We start from the raw sequence: 21,326 nt of genomic DNA, 5'->3' as shown, positions 1-21,326 counted from the left end.
TGTCTTCCTGCCACTTACCTGAATGTCTGACCATCAGAGTCTCACCAACAACCAGGTGGTTTGCTTGTTTAGCAGGATGACAAACAGAAGTGCTGGTGAGATGTTTAAGAAAAAGCAGTCTTAGCAGCAGCTGGCGGCCAGCCAGTGTGGAGTTCTCTGGAGAATCAAAGACATTTTTATCCCCCACTACAGGCCAAGGGATTTGAAACAGTGCGATCACTCCCGGAAGAGCAGCACAGGTTTACAAAATGCGGTCTTTCGTAATAGCGCCGTGTAATGTCTTTTAAAGCTGGCTAACAGTTGCTGTATTCACCTTTATGTGACAGATTTATCTGCATAGACCAGATTTTCAGCTGTGGATTATTTCCCATTGTGTCTAAAATGATAAGACTGGTTATTTCTTGTGTTCAACCCTTGTGGGAATTTAGGTGGCTGCTCTTTTGCCTCTTTGGTTTCATTCCCTTTAATTCCCAGGCATTTACAATCATCCAAATTGGGTTTGATTAACATAAGCTAGATTTCCCACAAGACTCTCCTAATACATTTCTTCTGCAATCAAGTCCCACTTGGACCCAATAAGCCCCTGGTGTTCATCCAGTATGTCATTCAAATGGATGCCAAAAAGAGATGCAGAGATCGTTGGCATCAGTGGTGACAAAGGAGTGAGGCTGAGCATGAAGTTCAGAAACCAGGGCAGCGACAGTGAAGACCATGCTAAGGGGAGGCAAAGTGTCTCCTGGTACTGCTGTCCTTGTGATCCATACCGGCAGCCCCCACTGAGGGCCAAAAACTGATAACAAAGGAGTCGTGATTATTCTTTTTAAAAGAACAAAATCTCCAAACTTTATCGAATAAAGACCTTATTGCAGCATGAAAATGAATCTTATGTTTTGCAAGGATAGGAACTGCAGAGTGAAGGAAGTGCTCTTTCAAGAACCGCATGGCTTTTTCCCTCTTACGGTGTCTCTTTGTGTGTTTTGTGATTTTTGCCTGAGAGTTACTTTTTTTTTTTTCTTTTTTTTGAAATTTTTCTGTGGGACTCCCTGGAGATCTAGTTTGAAGTCAGAACTACCAACCTGGGCACTCTAGGAACCACACTGTATGTGTGAAGGTTTTTAGACTACACACAGAGTGTTTGAACTGCCGACCATGAGGTCTATCAAGTCCTCCTGGGAGAGTGCTCAATCTCTACTCAGTGTCAAGATCAAGAGAGACACGACTCCTTGCTGTGCCACCTTCTGTAGAACAGGGTCCATTTCTCTACCACTTATACACTGGGATGTAGCCCTCTAGGGTTCTAAATTCTGTGGGTGGGTCCCCATAGACAGCAGCCCTCACAGTGGGAGCTCAGCTCCTATGGATTTGACAGAAACGTAGGATGAAAGTCAGCTTTGGTGTTCACTTCCCCACCAGAGTCCTACTCTGATTATATTTTGGGGAACTACAAAAAACTTTATTTTATGCCTGCTTATTGATGCATTTAAAGAATTTTTAAAAATGTTAACCAACATTTTGTTTGTCTCAATCAGGTGTTTAGAAGACCAGGAATGTCCCTACTTTTCTATGAACGACTCTCTGTGTTCCTTTCTCTACTAGGTCCGCTTACTCTGTTTAGCCAAAGTGTTTAGCCTTCTGGAATTCCAGCTTACTTTGGTTTTTCCATAACTCCTCAGCCTCTTTGATTCTACCTGTTTTCCCCCTCAGTGCTATTTTCCCCTGTCTCTTCAATTACCAATGAAAAATATTAAAAGAGGAATCAAATCAAGTCAAGCCATTCGGGTTCATAGGTCTTTTGGCCCTGCTGTTGTGAGGGTGTCTGCCCTGGGTTCAGGTGTGGTCAGTGGGTATGTGTGTTGGACAAGGAAGTATAGGGCAAATGACACAATATATGGACCCCAGTCCTTAGCAGGGCTGTGGGCAGGCTGTTTCTCATAGAAGAGGGTGTGGGAAGGAGTCAGAAAACATTTCTAATACACAAACTTTAAGCCCAATACTCTCTCCTCCTTTAAAAACAAATGCACCAAAAAATGGTTGAATGAGATGCAAGGCAGAGATGGTTTGTATCACTTCCCTAAAGTGAGATGGGTGGTTATTGGCAGGTGATAACATGATATCCAAAGGAGAATCCTGAATGAATTTAGTACCCATGACCATGTTTCTTAAATTCAACTCCTGTATATATCTTTTTAAAGACCATGAACTTACTGTTGCTACTACATGAAAATTCAAATAGACTCACCAAAACCAATTTAGGAACTGCATTAGCAACTTTTACTAAAAAGCCATTTTAAGAATTATCAAATATTCAGGAACTTATTTAAAATACACATTGCCATATTAGTACAATAAAAGTAAAATAAAGTTCAGTGTTACCCCTCCTCTTCTCTAGATACTGCTGGCGCATTACAGCTAACTTGTTGGAGAGTTGTCTATAGGCACTGTCCCCACTTTTCTACTTTCTGTTTTCTCCTCTATCCACTCTAATTTGCAGTCCTTAGCACTACCCAGAAACTCACAGGAACAAAGACCTTGTCTCTTATTCACTAGGGTGGCTCCATCAATGAGGACAGAGCTTAAATCGTAATAGGTTCTCAATAAATATTTGTTAAAGAAATGAACAAATGCAATGGAGTATTAGATAACCATAAATGATGATACTTATTAAGAGTTTTTAATAATATAGGAAAATGCTTATGATGAAATGCTATAAAGGAAAAGGATAGAAAATTACATATTTCATGTGAACTCAACCTTAAAAATTCATGGAAAAAAAGACTGGAGGAAAATATATTAAGTTAGCAGTGGTTTCTTGAGTGTGATTAGAAATGATGATGCTTTTCTTTTTGTGTATTTTTTACTATTCTGCCAAACCTTAATATGGGTAAGTTTTATAATTAATCAAAAATTATATCCAAGCAAACAAAATGAACATGTCACAGTGTTTTAATATGTTTCTATGCTCAAATAGCAAACATTATTGTAGTACTCATTGAAGATACTCTAGTGGGTGAGATAAGTGTGGATTAGTGTTCAGATAATAGATTTTCTGTTACCTGTTCTCGAAATTACAGTCTCATCTCTCCAACCAAATAATAACCACCTTGCAGTAAGACAATAGCCACAAGAAGTACTTAATAGGTGGTGACTGTGTGGCACATACATTATCTCACTGAGCCATCACACTAACCCTCTGAGGGAAGTACTAACTACTGTTACCTAATTTCCCATTAGAAAACTAAGACAGAGTGTTTGGGACCTTCTCAGGGTCATGCTGGGATCCCAACCAGTGGTCCAGATCAAGTGCAGTTCTTAGGGCCCCTGGAACCATGGCTTTCATTGATTAACACCCTCTAGAGTAGTTATCCAATGCGCAGATGCTAGAAACCAAGTTTATACAACTACCTGGGAACTGGTCACTGCAGGAATTATCAGGGACTGCTGCACACTTTGTTGTAGGTGTGCTGTTCTTCCACTGTGGTTGGCAGAACTAAAAAAGAGTTCCTGGTTGGTTTGGATCAGGGTGAATATTAGGCTAAGCTGAGAAGAACTTAAAATAATTTGGAGATTTGTTGTCATTGATAAGAAATGTAGAAAATCAAAATATGTTCTAGTCCAAAAATATGCTTAAAAATCTGTGCTTCATGCAGAAAACTGCTTCCACATGGGCAGAAGTGGGCCCTGATACTGTGGCTGCTGCTAGGAGGTGCAGGTGAGAGGGGTAGGACAAGTAGCATGGCAGCAGTAGCCAAGGCCCCTTGTCTCAAGAACTTCTGGGTGTACTGTTAGAAAAGAAAATTACATGCACATTATAACAAAAATGTACAAAAGAGAATACAGTGAGCAGTCAACCTCCACCCTCAACCTTCATTTCCTGTCCCTAATGGCAACCATTGTTACCAATTTCTGGAGTGTTCTTCCAGAAACATTATATGCATAAAGTATATATTCAGTATTTGTGTATAATCTTTGAAACACACACAGCGTGGTATTCAATTACACCACCTCCTTTTTCTCCCTTAATGTCTTGGCAGAGTTACCATAGATGGTTATGCACAAGACCCTTGGTTGAGAGGAGTGGAAGCAGAAAATCCGTCAACCAATCTCTATTGGATTCTGGGTCTGCCTGGAAGGGGGCTCATTTTCCTCATTTGCACAAAGATACCGTCTTGGGCTCTGAAGTTTGTCTACATCAGCACATAGGGATCCGCTTCACTCTTTCTCCTGTTGTGGAGTATTCTGTGTTAGTAGAAAACAACACTTTAACTAGTTTCCTATTGGTGGACATTCAGGTTCTTTCTAATCTTTTACTCTTAGAAGAAATGCTATAACAAATTTCCTTGTCTAAACATTTTTGTGCACCTGTGTGAGCACATCTGAGGAATAAGTTTGGGGATGCCATTTTTGAGGTTCTGAAACATTTGGTTTTAAACAGGAAACAAAACATGTTGATTTAAAAAGACCTGAACTCCAGAGGTATTTCTTCTTTAATTTTTGTAAACAATATTCCAAAATCTTATCCGTTTTCAGTCTTGATAATTGACTTCCAGCTGCTTCAGGAAGTGTTTGCTTTCTTCCCTTGGGCCCTAATCATCCACGCCAGGTGCCTCTCTTCTCCAAGTGTTCCTTGCCACTCTGTCAGCAGGACCCTGGACTCAAGCAGTGCTCTTGCTTGTTTAGGGGGAGATCATTACTCACTGATGTTCAGAAGATGCAAAATTCCCCAACTGATTTCCATGGAAGGGTGTTGTTCATTCTCACATCTCTCAAGGCCTTTTTGCTATTAAATGTCAATAAATCTTCTGACTCACCAAAGCATGGAGACAATATGCGCCCAAAGTGAAGGGATTTCCATGGAAGAAATTTTATTCTTAAAGGCAATGTGGTGTAACAAAGGGACCAAGGCCTTGAGAATCAATAGATTAGGGACCAGTGATACTGCTATTTACCGGTGACGAGTTCTGCTTCCTCAGGTGTTGAAGTATAACATCAGAGAAGCACGCCAAGGCAAACATATTAAGCAGGTTTTATTTAAAGGTAATAATACAGACTTCTCCTGGGAGTGAGAAGGGGGCCATGACTGATGTTCTAGAGTCCCAAGAAGTGAGCAGCCCTACATCTTTTATAGGTTAAGGTCTCCTTTGTTCTCCAGTTCTCTCCCTCCTTATCTCTCCTTCCTGCCTACAGTGACTAGGCCTGGTTTTGCAGGTGAGATGCAAAAAGTGAGAAGCAGATGGGCAGCGGGAGGGCCAAAGTGATTCAGGCAGGTAAGGACCCAGGGGGCATTAATTAGCAGCTCCTTGCCTGTAGTCTCTGACAAGTGCAGGTAAGTTTGGTAATCAATGGGCTCAGGAGATCCTTGACATTCTATTCTCCCAGGGGCAGTTTCCAACTTCCAGAGGCAGATGGCTTTCATGGCCTCCATTTCCTAGATTTGACCTGATCCCCTATTTCTACACTAACTGCCTGTCCCCAATTCTGGCTTCACCATCATGCTCCATTTGTTATACTCGATAATCGAGGTGTGAGGAGCAATTGCATATAGCAGGTGATGATTATGACGTTGGTGATGGTGGTGGTGGTGGTGGTGGTGGTGGTGACAGTGAAGAACTGCATACAAAGGAATAAGGAAACAGAAAGCAGATGTAACCTGGGAACTATGCTAGGTGTTCTACAGATGTTAACTGATATTCACCCCGTAGTAAGCAGTATACCTGCCTTTTAAAACAAGGCAGAGAAATGAAATAATTTGTTCCAGAATTTGCAGCTACTGAAGGTCAGCATATAAACCATGTTCCTTCACATGTGATTCAATATTCCTTTCCTAGATAAGTATTAAATATGATAAAACTTTCTTTTTTTGTTTTTCTTTCCTTTTTTCCTCTTTCTTTTTTTGTAGTGTTGGGGATTGAACTCCAGGACTTCAGTCATGCTAGGTAAGTGCACTACCACTAAGCTATATCTCTAGCTCCACAAAGCTAATTGTTTGAGGGGGGAAGTAAGCAATGATTTTTTATGGTGTTTTGAGCATTGAGTTGTATAGGCTCATTCTTTCTGCTTTCTGCAGTTCATTTCCTTTCAACCAATTTGCATAGAGCATTTGAATTTAAGAATAACTATGCTCAATAACAATATAAAAGATGTTTTGTTAAGATGACAGATAGAGTACCGAGAAGATTTGAGTATCTGAAGAATTAATAAAGAATTCTTCGTGAAGAAACTTTGATCTGTGATTCTGTAAAAATGCATTGTCACAAAGAAGAAGTACTTTGCTGATCTTCTCTGTAGCCTTGAATATTTTGCTGTGTTTCATGTTTTTCTCAGTGTGCACTTCAGCCCTAAAGAAACTTTTCTATATTCTTTATCCTCTGTATTCATCTTTCCACCTATGAAACATATCGGGTTCTTAATTCCTTTCTCCATTGCTAAGCCAGAATCTCGACAGCTTATTTCCCTTATCTCATTCCAACTCCATGGTGGTAGATTTTCCCATTTCTTATCTCCTTTTTTGAGAAATATGACTTGAAGAATATATTTTGGGGTAGGAGGAAGGAATATAAGGAAGCCTTGGGGAAATGAGGCTATGAAGTGTTGCCTGATTAGAAAGCTACATGTGTAAGCAGTGGCATGTGACAGTGGCCTGCCCTCTGAACTGGATCATTGCTCATCTATGTCTCTATAATGTTGTTTAAAGGAATCACTTAAAAATTCTGGTATTCTAAAAGGGCAAACGTTCTCATTTACTCTTTCTGAACAGCATCTTCCTTCTTTTAAGATGGATATACTCATGCTGATCAAGCTAATGGATAAACATTTTTGTGCTTTCTACTGTTTAATTTTCAGTGCAACTTGATGCCATTTAAACACTGCATAGAAGCTATTGGTGTACATCCAACATGCACATTTATGGGGTGCCCTCCGTGTACAAAGAAAGGCATAAGATTGTTGTGGATAAAGTAATGGTCCTGGTTTATGTGTGGATAGAGTTGTCAGATAACATACAGGACAAACTCTGAATTTTGGAGAAACAATGAACGGTCTTTAAAAATAAAGATATGACATATGTACTCTTCAGAACTTATATTGATTATTCAGAACTTATTAAATTTACTCATTTATCTGAAATTTAAATTTAATTGGCATCTCTATTTCAATGTGTTAATTCTGGCAATTTTAATTTTGGGAGACTGTCGTATCAATAAATAATCACCCGACAGTGTGATAAATGCCATGGCAGGGGTGCTACAAAGCATTCCAGCAGTTCTTTATATGTTTTTATAGAGAAGTAACTGGTAGAAATGAAGGAGCAACCTGACACTGATGGGCCAGAAAGCTAGGCTAGTCACAGGGCCCTGCTCCTTGATCCACAGAGACTATTGAGCAGAGGTTTTGTGAAAATCCTGTGTAACCTTACATGTAGAGTCACTAAAATACTTCCTGCTGCAGCTCCCACTCCCACCTCCAAGAAAGTCACTGGTATTGACAGTCTAGGTGTCTACTGGACCAGGTGGTTAGGCAGTTTAACTGCTATGACCCTTTGTCTTTAGTTATCAAAGAAAAGGCAAACAAATATTTGTTTGTTCAATTACTATGATGCTTAAAAATACAGTATTTTTGGTTGCCTAGGAAAGATGGGAGAAAATCCCTGGATAAGTGGTACAAACTACTCAGCTTCCTGCTCTTGATCAGTCTGGTGTGTGTGTGTGTGTGTGTGTGTGTGTGTGTGTGTGTGTGTGTGTGTGATGTGTGGGGAGGTAGGGGCGTAAATATGGGTTGGGGCTGGAAGAAACAAGAACCAGATACTCACACAGATTATATTATTTCAGGTCATGTTCAAAAGAATCAATGTTCATTACCTCCATTGATGGTGGAATTTGTTTTCTCCAGATTTGACCTTGGGGCTTGAATGTTAAGGAAATGGACTGGGTTTCATCCAGCATTCACCTGGAGAGGCTGAATTTGAGTTCAGTCTTAAAGGTCTGGAATTTGAGTGGGCGCAGAGGAGGGGAAAAGGGTGCTACTCACAGGGAGAATAACCTAGTTAAGGGATATTTTAGGGACTGTGAGTGTGTGTGTTTAAGGGTTCATCGGGCAGGCTGGCAGGAAGGTGACAGGGTGAGGACATCCGAGAAGATTTAGACTTGGCAGTGGAAAGGTTATTCGTTTACTCATTAGATTTCAGATCCGAAGAGAAAGCTAAAGTAATTCTTCTCACCAAACAGGAAAACCAGTACAGGGAAATTTTTGGGGCATGACTGTAAAAATAGGGCAAAGCAATGGTTTGAGATAACATCTTGGATAACTCAAGGGCTGTCCCACTTTTGATGGAACTTCTCAGGAACACAGAAAATTGCTTCACAGAAGTTACATTCTTATAATCATATTCTGCCAGAGGCTTCCAGCAGGTGGTATATTAGGGAAAATATTTACAAAAAAGAAGATAAAAGAGTCATTTTATTTTCCTCCTAATCCATGTTATACCTTAATTACCTTATGGAAAAATCGTTTTTGCTTGGTCCTCTTTCTTGCACAGAAATACAGATCATGACCACTGAAAAATGTGACTTCAATCTCTTACTGCAGCAGGAAAATGCATTTTTGTTGGGTTGGGTGTTTCATTAAAGTTTTCTGCAGAGGCTGAATATATTTATCTAAAATTCACAGAAATGCCTCAGGCTAAGACCCTAAAAAAAAAGGAGAATCATTTACCTGGAATCTCCTTGGCTCACTTTTAGTTGCTTCTTTTTTTTCTCTTCTTATCTTGCTGATTATTTTATGCCTCTGTATTGCCATAATATTTTCTACTGAACTTTTATTTTAACGGCTCTTAATTCAATACCAGAAGGAGAAATTGTTTGATTTTATTTCTTCTTTGTGGAGTCAGGGTAGGAGATTTATACCAGCATATTAATTTTCCCTGAATTTAAAGCAAGCAATGGTCCTGAACTCCCAAGACAGGATGACATGGAGAATCTGGATCAGATAGTTATTCAGTGGAGGGAGTTTATACTCATGTTGATTTCCCTTCTTGTAAGTTATCTCCTTATTGCAGAACCAAAGACCTTGAAAGGGTGTCCAGAGGTGCGGAGGGATGGCTTACTGCCTCAGGCAGACACAGACCAAAGTTAGATTCTAGGACCAAACAACCATTTGGGGAAGGGCTCCATAATCCTTTGTAGATGATAAATAAAATTCCCAAAGATGTTCCACCAAGTTTTATGGTCATTGTTTACATAGTCAAGTTAATTAAATCACCAATAATAGCTATCTCTAGATCTGTTCCTATAGGTATGTGTTAGCCAACAAGTAGTTGTTTTAAATCATGTTCCTTTTGCACACTTAACATATGTAAAAACAAATATCTGAGCTTCCAAGGGTATTCATCTCTTTTAGAGTTAAAATTGCTTATTTATCTCCCTCTTTCTTTGTTAGTCTTAGTGTTGAATAGTAAACTCGAATTTACACAGGCACAGCACGAGTGGAGTTGCAACCACTGCCTAGTAATTGAAGACTAAAACACTTCACTTGGCACAAATAATTGAGGAGAAATGATTTTGGAGAATCTTGTATTATCCAAGTAATTTCTTTAAATTTTCTTTTGCACAAGGGAATAGTTCCCTTTGTTTTTGGTCTTATTATAGAAAAAAAAATGATGACATTAGTCTCTTGAGACCATCTTTTCTACTTTTAGCCAGTGCCTCAGAAACCTCTGTATTCCAGTTTTCAAATTAGGGCTCTTGGCAGCAGTCATTTATATAATAGTGTGAATAAAGTGAAATTCAAAGAGCTGTTTTAAAAGACTGTTGCCACCTCAAGCTTTCCTGGTTATGAAAGGTGTCCAGACATTTCTGGTGTGACAGAGCAAGTAAGAGAAGTACTTTGGGTGCTGCGGACTCCCATAATCCCATCCCACAGCTGGCTTTACTTCCCCTTTCTTTATTTCTGCTCTAAGCATGGAAAGGGAAACTATTTGCTGAGTCCCATTTACTAGCTCTAGGAGTTTTAAAACTATTTCTTGTTCTATCATAATAGTCTCTCTGTGTGTGTATTGCTTACATACATAAAAGCACATTTCAGTGTTAATTCAGTTGACTCAAAAGAATCTCATGGGGGATAGAAAATTACTATCACCCAGTATACTGATGAGGAAACCAGGTCATGCAAATATTAAGTAACTTGCCCAAGGACAAGTGGGTGGAGCTATGAGGTAGTAAAGGCAGATTCACCCTGGGAGTCTGCACTGCTCCTAAGCACTTGGCATAGCTGCCCCTCTGGTAACTAACCATTTGGATACCTATAGATTTTGATCACAAGTGTTATTTTTGTAAGATTTCATGGTTTCCAAAATTTGCTAAAATATCTTTCCTCCAGGCTAAATCCTTTAGTGAGTGTCTGGTCTGGGATGACCAAAGCATTAGTTCTCATTCTTGTACTACAAGACTTTGCTAGAGTCCAAGGTCACTGACATTTTTTCTCATACAAAACTCCAAGTCCTATTAACCAGGAATATATAAGATATTTAATCTCAATTTTTTGAAAAAGATATTTCAGGTCCATTAATATTCAGTTTGTGACCCTTTGACTTTTTCTGCCCGTTTTGCTTTTTATTGCTAAATCTCAACTTGGCATTAGGACATTGCTTTAATGAAACTTTGTGTGTGTGTGTGTGTGTGTGTGTGTGTGTCCCCAAATAGGTTTTTTTTTTTTTAAATTTTATTTTACTGAAGCACAGATTTGAGTTTTGACAACTGCAAGGCTGGTGTGGAGAACTAGGCATGTAGCAAGTCCCTGTCCTATACTTGCACAGCATCCCTATGGAACTCTACTATGGTATTTGAAATTTTGGAGACTCCAGGAAGTCTTAGCACCTATCCCTTGATAATATTACAAGATGCTATACTGAAAACACAATTTTCAAGCGTATTCTGTTTTTGATGGACTATATTTTAAATGATTTAGGATTGTTTTTGTTTTTGCTGTTTTGTTGTAAATAATTTTTTTTACCCACTATAGAGCATTAGTTCACTAGGGATGTTGTATACTAAATACCATAGACTGTGTGACTTAATCAATAGGTATTTATTTCTTATAGTTCTGGAGGCTGAGAAATTCAAAATCAAGGTGCTCACTGATTTGCTCCTGATGAGGGTCCTCTCCTGGCTTGGAGACTCTTATCTTCTGGCTATGTCGTTATATGACACACAGAGAGAGAAAGAGAGAGAGAGAGAGAGAGAGAGAGAGAGAGAGAGAGAGAGAGAGAGAGAGAGAGAGAGAGAGAGAGAGAGAAGAACAAGCATAAATACCATTATGAGGGCCCCATCCTCATGACTTCTAAGCCTAAGTACCTCTCAAAGATTCCAACTCTAAATACCATCACACTGGGGATAAGGACTTTGACATAGGAGTTTTTGGGGGAACAAATTTCAGTTCAAAGTATATAGTATATAGCATACATTACTAGTAAAAGTACACAGCTCAATATATTTTCATAAATTGAACATGCCTGCATAACCAATATCTAGATCAATTTATGGAATATCAACTGTACCCCAAAACCTTCTCTCCCCTCCTTAACAATACCAGCATCCTCATTTCTAGTATCATTGATTAGTTTTGCCTGCTTCCAAATTTTGATTGTTCTGTGAAGAATATTCATAGTAACACTCATCATAAATGCCTAAAAGTAAAAAACAATTTGGTGAACATGTGTAACCATTTCTGTTGGATATAAACTTTGAAGTGGGATAACAGAATCAGGAATGTGTGTTTCAGCTTTCTATATAATGCCAAATGGTTTGCCAAATTGGTTGGACCAATTTACATCCCCATGAGTTTGAAGGTTCTCATTGCTCTACAACTTCACCAGTACTTGGTGTTGTCAGTCTTTTTTGTTTTAGCCATTCTAGTGGCATGTAATGATATCACATGTGATTTTAATTTGTGCTTCCTTGATGACTAATAAGTTAAATTTACTTCCCTTCTTGTTTTCTTCACTTTATTTCTTTTTTATGTTTTTGTCATAGGTAACTTTGACTAGGATCCCATGACTTTTAAATAACTCCACTTGACTTTGCATCATTTGAAGGACTGAAGTGTAAAATTTTAATCTAAGCCTTCTATTCAATGATATCCTATGGTGCCTGGACTGTCATCAAGTCTCTAATAATACTACTACTTTGGTTGGGTTTTTGACAAAAATATGGTAGTAAGTAATTGTTAAGAATATCATGTATATTAGAATTGACTCTCTTGAGGAACTTAGCTCTAATTCTTTCTTTATTCAACACGTAGATCAACCCTGTGGTAGGAGGAGAACTATGTGGATCCTCCCAGGCTGGTTCTTCATGGAACTATGAAGATTATTTGAACCTTGTGCTTCTCTGGGTTCCATCAAATAGATAGTTTCATGATTTGTCCTTGTATCTCTTTAGGAATTAATGTTGAAAAGACGTGTTTACAATTTTTATGTCTCTCCCTGCTTTCCCTGAAACCGTCAGGACAAAGGGACTATACTCTGATAGGATTCTGGAGCATTAATTTATTTTAGCATTGTCATTTCCAGGGTCTTTTTCTCAAATAGTCCTCCTCCTCCTTCTTCTTTTTCAGTATCTGTTTGAATATATCAATCTTTGCTGTTGGTACACCAACAGAGTTGATTATGAAATTTAAATTCAAGGCAAGGATCTGCAGCTGTGGCAGCAGGTATCTCTATGGTAATCCCATGCAATGAGATATTAAAACTTCCTGCCAAAAACAAGCTACTCTGATAGCACATTGTCCAGAGAACTTTGAGTTCTTTTTGAAATGACACACTAGAACTGCTGTGGACTTAAAAACTGTACGCTTTGGAAACCATAGAATTAATCCTTTCCTTAAAAAACATGTTATTTGCGATGCTTTATGGTTGGTGCATCTTTTCTTAAAAATATTTTTGTAACTTGTAGGCTTAAACTTCTCTTTGAATTTTGTCTTTAGATTTGCCATCAGGCTGTCCTTGTTTTTAACTTGCAGGAGAAAACAACATTGAGCGACTCAATCTCTTCATGCCAGGTAGCTTTTTGGACACCTGGGACTTGAAAAGGTGCTTCACTTTGATTAGAAGTGTGTCCTGTCATTCTCTATTAGCCAAGCACCAGATAATTATTAGGAACATCTTCTAGGGGTGGGTGAGCCTTTCAGGGGTGGCTGATTCACTTTGGTATCCCTGCCGAGATGGTCATTAAGGAATGTCAGTCAGTGAGGAAATGGGCGCTTGTTCCTCTTGGCATAGAATCAAGACCACTTTATTTCTCTTGGGCCAAAGAAAAAAAATCAAACAAAAAATCTTCCCCAAGCCCCTGCAAAAGTCATCAACCATGAGGAGAAAAGTTTGCCTGTCAAGCAGTCGAGGCTTGAACCACCTGCAGCTCAGTAAACACCATTCCCCAGGAAGCTGGTTCCACCCACCTCTAATTCTCTTGTCCCCATTGTGGTTCCCTGGTAGACGACAGGTCTGCTATTGGATCTCTGTTTGATCTACTGTCACTCACTTATACCTGTGGTTAATTTTGATTATCCTGCTGGTTGAGGTACTGGCACTCAGCTGTGGCTGTCACATGCTTGTCAGAGGTATGGAAAAACACAGCATTTAGTTTTTTCACTGTGTACTCAGAGATCTGAGACTTTTTAGGTAAATAACTCTAAAACAACAGTCAACTCTTGTGAGATGAATAAACGTGGCAATTTAGATGTTTATGAGCTACTGTAAATCTTTTCTGCATGGTGCTTTGAAAAGATGATTTTAGATTTTTTCCCCCTTCCCTTAGCGCCTAAATTCTTGGAAATAATTGATTTTAGATTATCAAACATAGCTCCTCCAACTTATTTATTTAGAGACTCATCTCAAATGGCATTTTTCAATTTTAAAGAAATGAAACAAAATTTACATTTTGAAGTCATTTGTCATTAGCTAAGACAATAATCTGCTTGGTTTTCTTTATTTTTCTCCTTCCATAGATGGCACTGGGAATTTCCATTTGGAATTTCGTACGTTGTTTTTCCTCAGAGGCAGCAGGTAAGAAGACAAGTCAGCTTGCCTTGAGTGTTTCTCTCAGTTACTACAGGGAGAGAAGGGAGCAGGCTGGCTAACTCTGTGGCCTCTTGATAGTCATTCTTAAACTTCAGTGTGTGTCAGAGGGACCTGGGACTCGTCATAAAACACAATCAATCCTCAGATCCCACCTCCAGAGATTCTGAATCAATAGGTTTGGCGTGAGCCTTGGGGAGTCTACATTTTTTAGTAATACCATAATAGCTCCACAGTGCACAGTCCAGAACTACATATATAAAATACTGATCTGGGTCCTCTTATTCTACCATACTACAACGTTTTTGAAGTAGGGATGGAGACTGGCCATTTTGAACTATGTTAATATTGTAAACAAGAGAAAGGATGTCTCTTTAAAGTTCTAAACTATCTGTCTTAATTGGGTTCTCCAGAAGCAGAGTTTCAGATGGGCATTTAGATGTAACTGATTTTTCAAAGTGATTTCAAGAGAAAGAGTAAGAAAAATAGGATAAGGCAAGACAAAGGGCAAAATAGGCAGTGATCCCAGCTGGTGGCCAGTTTTGACCTGAGACCACTGGGAGCACTGGGAAACAGATTGCACTACATAGCTGGTCTTATCTGGAAGAAAGGAGGCCAGACTTTTGTAGCCCATGTCAGTCAATTGCTGGTTCTGGGCTTCCATGGGGGTGGATGGGTGATGTAACCTCCTGGATAAGGAGACTCTAATTCCATAAGGTCATTCCCTTGGGAGAAAGCCTTCGAACTTCCAACAACCAACATTCATGGCAGGTGAGGGATGAGTGCACCATCCAGGTAAAGGGTATGCAGGAGGGATACTATCAGCATCTAATAACAGCATTGATCCCCACTGGAGACTTCTCATAACACTACTCCTGTTCTTGGTCACTCTGACCACTCTTGCTGTAGTACTTGACTTAATAAGCTAGCTACTCTTATGATGCCTTTTCTAATTACAAGGGTAAATATGGACAGTATCTATACTTGGTGTTTTGTTTTTAAATATTTTTCTTCCTTTGCTTCAGTAGGACTTGTCATCCTGCAGTAAAGTGTAGAAAATATGGCATTCTCCTTTGGCAATTCTGTTTCCTGTCCTCGATAAGAGGAACAACAATTTCAAATATTGAATCATGGATCCTCATGCTGCAGTGAAATCTTAATGTGTTTTACTCAAAACTTCATTTGCAGATGATTCTGTTTCCTGCTTCTCGTAATGATATTGTTTGTGGGGGGAAGTTCCCTTGTTTAGGACTTTCAATGAGAAATACAATGTTCTGGAAACTATCAAGCTGGTTGTCATTGGTTACTTGGCTTTATTAAATAAAATGGCCTCTTGCAAACTGTGTGCTGTAGAACATTAGTGTTCTTTGAACAGTGTTCTACAAAAAGCAAGTTCTATGTTCAGATACTTTTGGTGGCAGTTTTCTTATGATAGTCCCCTCTTGGAGATGCACAGAGCACTTTGGCCTATTAAAGTCTCTAAATATCCTGCAGGAAAGAAAACTGCTAATCTTTGGTGAACTGATTGTTTCCCAAACCAATTTGCTCATGGAAGAACCTGTCATGGATACTTTCTGTTTTTCATGACATGTTATGTTACAGAACTAATGTTCCATAGGACACAGTTTGGGGAATACTGAATAAAACTTTTTTCCTTGTAATGTGTTATCAGTTACCCTGGTAAGCAGCAAACAACTAGTTCCATTCTTTTACTTTGTAAAATCAGCCCCACAATCTTATCTACAACGCAAGGTAAGAGTGAAGCAGATTTGGGAATGGGGCAGTCTTGTGGGGTGGGATAAGGATGGGTTATTTGTTTTTTTGTGCTGAAGGGGCCATAAAAACAGTAACATATTTAATGAGGCCTCACCATGGATATATTAACTTCCATAAAACATTTTATTCAGCCTAACCTACAATTACTTAATGGACAGCAAGCTTCACAAACTGCTAGTCCCCAGCCTCAAAAGTTTATTAAGCGTCTGGTCTTTTTGGAGTGACTCTGCCAAGTAGAGTCATGCAAGATTAAAAAGATAGAATATTAAAAATTCAGCCAAGACACACCAGGGCTGCCCTGGTGATAACAACTGCAGTGCAATGTTTCTGAATTCATATGGATTCCCATGTTCTCAGGAAAATATACCCTGCCATTCCCCAACGTTCTCTTATTAAAAAATTCTTTGGATTGTCATGGGTATGTGGCATTTTCCTTTTTTTTGCATAAGACAGAACCTCTGTGAATTGTGTTCTTCTAAGGAATTTTGAATTATAAAAGAGCAGTGAATGAATATTTATTTAGAAGACACACAGTCTTTACATTTTTCTGTAGCACTCTGCCCCTCTACTCATACTTTCGTACTTACAGAAATCCCTGTGAGAATGGCAGCATTATAAATACCACAAAGGTGGCCAAGGACTCTTGGTGGGCTGGTCAGAGCAGCCTTATAGACCCTGGAAGCCTAATTGTTATTCGCTTTGACCTTTATTCTTTTTTGCAGTACTAGGAATTTCCACATGTTAGGCAAGTGCTCTACCATTAAGCTGAGGCCCCAGCCCTCACTTTGACCTTTATTCTAAGTGACAAGCTCTCTAGGGTTTTGTTTTTTTCCACCATAAGAACATTCTAGAAGGAAATCATAAGATTATTTCCCTCCTCTATCTTCCTTCCTTCCTTCATGTTTATTTATTTTCTGCCAGTTTATCATCTAGACCTAGTCACAGCTTCCTGATTCCTGAACCATTGCTTAGCAAAAGTTGCTCTTGGATCATGGAAGGGTGGTAAGACTCTATGTGCATGTGTGTGATGCACAATATGGTCTTTCTCTATCAGGAATCCAGAAGAACTGAGGACCTTGGATGCCTAGGGCAGGGATGGAGAGATTCTGATAATGCAAATGCTAGAGAGGAAGCTGTTAAATGAATACAGGAAGCAGATAATGAGGGTCTGGAAAGTGGCTATGTCAGAGGCAGTGGAGAGGACAGGTTGCATTTGAACAAGACTCCTGAGATAAAGTTGATTGGTCTGGGTAGGAAAGTATTGGTCAAACTGGGTTCAGATGAAGCCCCCTCCATCTTGGGCCATATAACATGTTTTCCCGCTCTTATCTCTCTTGTTTCTCCAGTGACTTCTAATTTAGGTGGACTCTAATGTTATTAGAGAAGAGAACAGGGGAGAGAATTGGGTTGGGTTGGTAAAGTAGGGTGGAAGAGAGTCAGTCAAAAGAAAAGTCAACTTAGCACTTGACAGATTCAAAGTGAAATATTTAGAAAGCAATTTGAAATGTCAACCTGAATTTCAGAGAAAGAGAACTGATATTGAGATCTGGAACTAAATAGTATAAAAAGACCTGGGAATGAATGAGAACATTCAGGATACAATGAATCAGCCCACACAACTCAGGTGTATTAGATATCACAGATTTTTAGCACCTATAAATCAATTTAAGTTCATACTGAGCACCCTTCCGTTTAGTCTGGAAAGAAATGTAATGCCATTTATTTGACTTTACCCTGCTCTTATGCAGTGCTGAGGCATCAGGGTGCAGACTGGTGATCTGGTCCTTAGTTGCCCATCCCTGTAGCTTATTTCCAAGGTTGCTATTCTTTTCCTCTCCCACAACCATGCTGCCCATTGCTTTGTCTGCCTAGCTTAAACTTCACCAGGCCTTCTGCTTGGGGTTTTGCTATCAACACTGTGAGCCAGAAGGAAGCCTGGCTGCTCTAGGTCCTTGACCTGTCTCTTCCCCTTCCTTTTTCCTCTGGGAAGGGTCAGAAAGGAAATGAAGGATGAAGCCCATACAACATTGCTTCTCATATTCTCTCCCATCTTCTCCCCTGAACACCAAGTTCTCTTAAGGACTTAAACATGTTTTTGGCAGGGTGGGGGGAAAGGCGATATGAACTTGCTGGCTATATCTGTTTTTGGACATGATGCATGTCTGCCTGAGGTTATGAAGTTTCAAGACTGGTCCCAGATTGAATTGAGGAAAGGAAAAACATACAGGGAGGAAAAAAAAAAAAAAGATCTCTCAGTTTACAAAGTGGGCTACAGAGTGTGGAGCCAAGAGAGAAGAGAAAGATGGCACCCAGGGAAGAAGCCAGTAGATTGATTTCCAGGGATACATATTGAAAAAAAAAAAAAAAAAAAAGCCAGGAAACAAGGTAGGGCCCCAGCTGTGATGCAACAAGATGGTGAGGGGACAGCCCAGGCAAGAGGAGGGCAAGTGGGTTCCAGGGCCAGCATCTTACAGTGTGCCCATGGCCCAGCCTGTGGTTAGGAGGAAGCATTGGTCAGATTGGGTTCTGACCAATTGGTCAGATTGAGCCACCTGCACCTGTTCAAGACTATGTTGTGCCACTTTCCCCCCTCTTACTTGTTTCTCTGAGTGTCTCCCATATTGAACTACAAGTTCCTTGGGGATAGAACAGTGCATTGTACATTCTTATGACCTTAACCCCTAGCAATATATCTGACATGGAGTGGATTTGTAACTTAGATTTAATTGATGACTAAGAGCTAAGCTTGGGCTGGGGATGTAGCTCAGTTGGTAGACTGCTTGTCCCACAAGCACAAGGCCCTGGGTTCAATCCCCAGCAACACACACACACACACACATACAGAGTCAAGCTTTTTCAAGAGGATCAGGATTTTATCTGCCCAGAAGTGGGACTGAAATTATTCAAGATCTCTGAGGAATTCCCTTCTCATGGTGCAGGGGCTACGGCAAGAGTGCTGGGACCTCTGTTCTTAGGTTGAGTTACTTTGGTTCCTTGGTCCCAATTCTAAGTATGGTTAGCACTGTGGGTTTGGACATTTGCTCTCCTCCCCCTTATTTGCACCCTAATGCAGACATGGGGTCATAATATATTGTGGAAAGATTTTAACTCAAGGACACAATTCAGAAATAAATCAATTCTTCACAGATCTATATATTATCAGCATAAGACACCATGAGAAAAACTGGTGTATAAAGAGAAGAAGCACAAATACACGAGTCTTATTTTTAAATACTTCCAGTCTAGGAGAGGAGGATAACAAGTCGAGAAATAGTTATAATTCATGGAAAAATAAAAGTGCAAGTGTTAAAAAAACAAAGGAATGGGGAGGGAGTCAGGATTTTTATTTAACTAAAAGATTACGCAAATTTTCCCATTTCTTTAACATTCCAATTAAAAATTGTTTTACTGAATCTTGCAAAGTAGAAAGACAATTTTTATAGCATACTTACACTTTGCAAAAATAAAAAGTCTTCAAAGCAAAAATAATACAATTTAGGGTGGGATCTATGTTATTTTGATGACTTATTTCCCAAAAACAAAGAAAGGTTTAAAGAGAGGAGAGAAGATTTTTGAAGAAGAACTAGGATTCACTGTTTCCATTTATGGAGAAGTGTATGATTTTTGCCAAGGAATTACACACAGCAGACTGAATCCTTTTTTAGCTTCTAAATCAAAGTTGGAGAGATACATGGTTTGGAACCATCTCAGCTGTGTTTGAAGTTGCTCAGGGACCCTTAGGTGGAAGGTGGGGTGTAAATCCAAATAAATATTCGTGTTGTTTCATTATTCTTGCGGTGAGTTAGGTTGTCAGGAGCACAGACTGCTGGATGGAATCAGACTGGGAGCAGGAGGGGAATGCACAGTCACCTGAAGATTGTATTTCACAGCTGCAAACATCCAAAAGAACTTCTGGCAGAGAATTGTCAGCTGTAAATTTACACCCTGCACAGGCAGCCAAGCTTTGTTGGGGGGAAAAAAAGCAAATAAAAACCCTCTTGAATATGTTATTCTTAATGTGTGGTTTCTAAGAGAATCTTAGGTATTTTTAGTAAGCAGGGGGGTAGAGCAGGGGTTGAAAAGGAAGGGGGAGCCTATCAAAATGCTTTGAAGAACCTGTAGATTTTTCTTTGCTTTGTTTTCTCCTCCTAACATGATAATTTTCAGCTTCTTTATAAAACTAGCCATTTGGACAAAGTCATATTTATTGAGTGCTATGTACTTGGGCTAGGGTTGGTGTTTTGGGGATTGCAGAATAGATGTTTAAGGCTTGGTTCTTGACATTTTGGAATGTCCATGAAAAATAATAGGGGACTTTCCTTAGAGGTGGATTGATCATTAAATGTTGGACCATGTGGGTTAGAGGGGAGGGCAGGGCAGGTACGACAGTGAGCGCTCTGAGAGAATCTCTGCTGTTTCAGAAGTAGAAATGATCCTTAGGAAAAAGTCTCCCTTTGTCCTTTGAAACAACAGAACAACCAGAGGGAAGAAGAGGCTCAGAAGTTCTGCTTTGCCCCCTGGGAAGTTATGGGAGTTTCTTCTTAGGTACCCAGGCACCAGGAGCACACCTTGACTTTGGCTGCTCAAGGTGAGGTTGTGCCCAGAGGCACCCAAATGGAAAGAAGCAGGCACCAAAGCTTAGAACTCACTTCTTCAGGATCCTTGGTTCTTTTCAAGCTTTGAAACTCAGGCCATGTTCCTGCAGCTAATGGCCATGATCTTGCCCTCTGCTCACAGTCCCTTTCTCAGACCTGGTGGAGCTGTCTCAGGTAGGGGTAGAAGTCACAAATGATGCCTCAAAGTTTCTAGAGGGCCTGAGCAGTTGCTCAGCATTCTGTTCTCTCTGACAGAGAGACAGCATTCTGTCCTGTCTTCCAGAACCAGAGGATCTTGAGAATTTCTCCAGCAGAGGCTGCCCTTGCAAGAGCACCCTGTGCTGGCCAGGTGAGACTCTCTGTCTGAACAAGGTGCCTAAATTAGCACATGGGAACCCATTCATGGAGTTCTGCTTCTCCAGATTCCTGGCCTTGAAGACAATGGAGACATGTAAGCAAAAAGACCTTGAACTTACCTCTCTCACCCCATCTCCTCACTCAGGCTATTAGGTGACTATAAAATGCACCATGGGAATGTGTGTGTCCCCCAGAGATGGCTAATGTGCTCATAAGTAAGTTTAGTCAGCAATCATATCATTCAGTTCATCCTCATAGACTCCTGCCCTGCTCTGAGCAGTCTCTGAGGGCTTGTCCACTTCTAGTACCTCAGTCTCCCTCTGGGCACTGTCCCAGGGTGCTGGTATCCTCAAGGTGCCAAGCTGACAAAAGGAAACATCTCCCCACTTCTGGGCACACTCTGCTGGAGGGATTCCAAGACATGACTGTGCTTGGGTTGAACATGCCTACAGAGTTCTGAGCGAATTAACTCTTGTGATTTTTGCTAGTCACCTCCACCTCCGTAGCCCTCAGGCTAGAGTCCATTGAGAAGTTGG

The sequence above is a fragment of the Sciurus carolinensis genome, chromosome 7, assembly GCF_902686445.1.
Source record: "Sciurus carolinensis chromosome 7, mSciCar1.2, whole genome shotgun sequence".
Classification (NCBI taxonomy): Eukaryota; Metazoa; Chordata; class Mammalia; order Rodentia; family Sciuridae; genus Sciurus; species Sciurus carolinensis.
The sequence above is the reverse complement of the archived record's forward strand: the minus strand, read 5'-3'. Positions refer to the sequence as shown.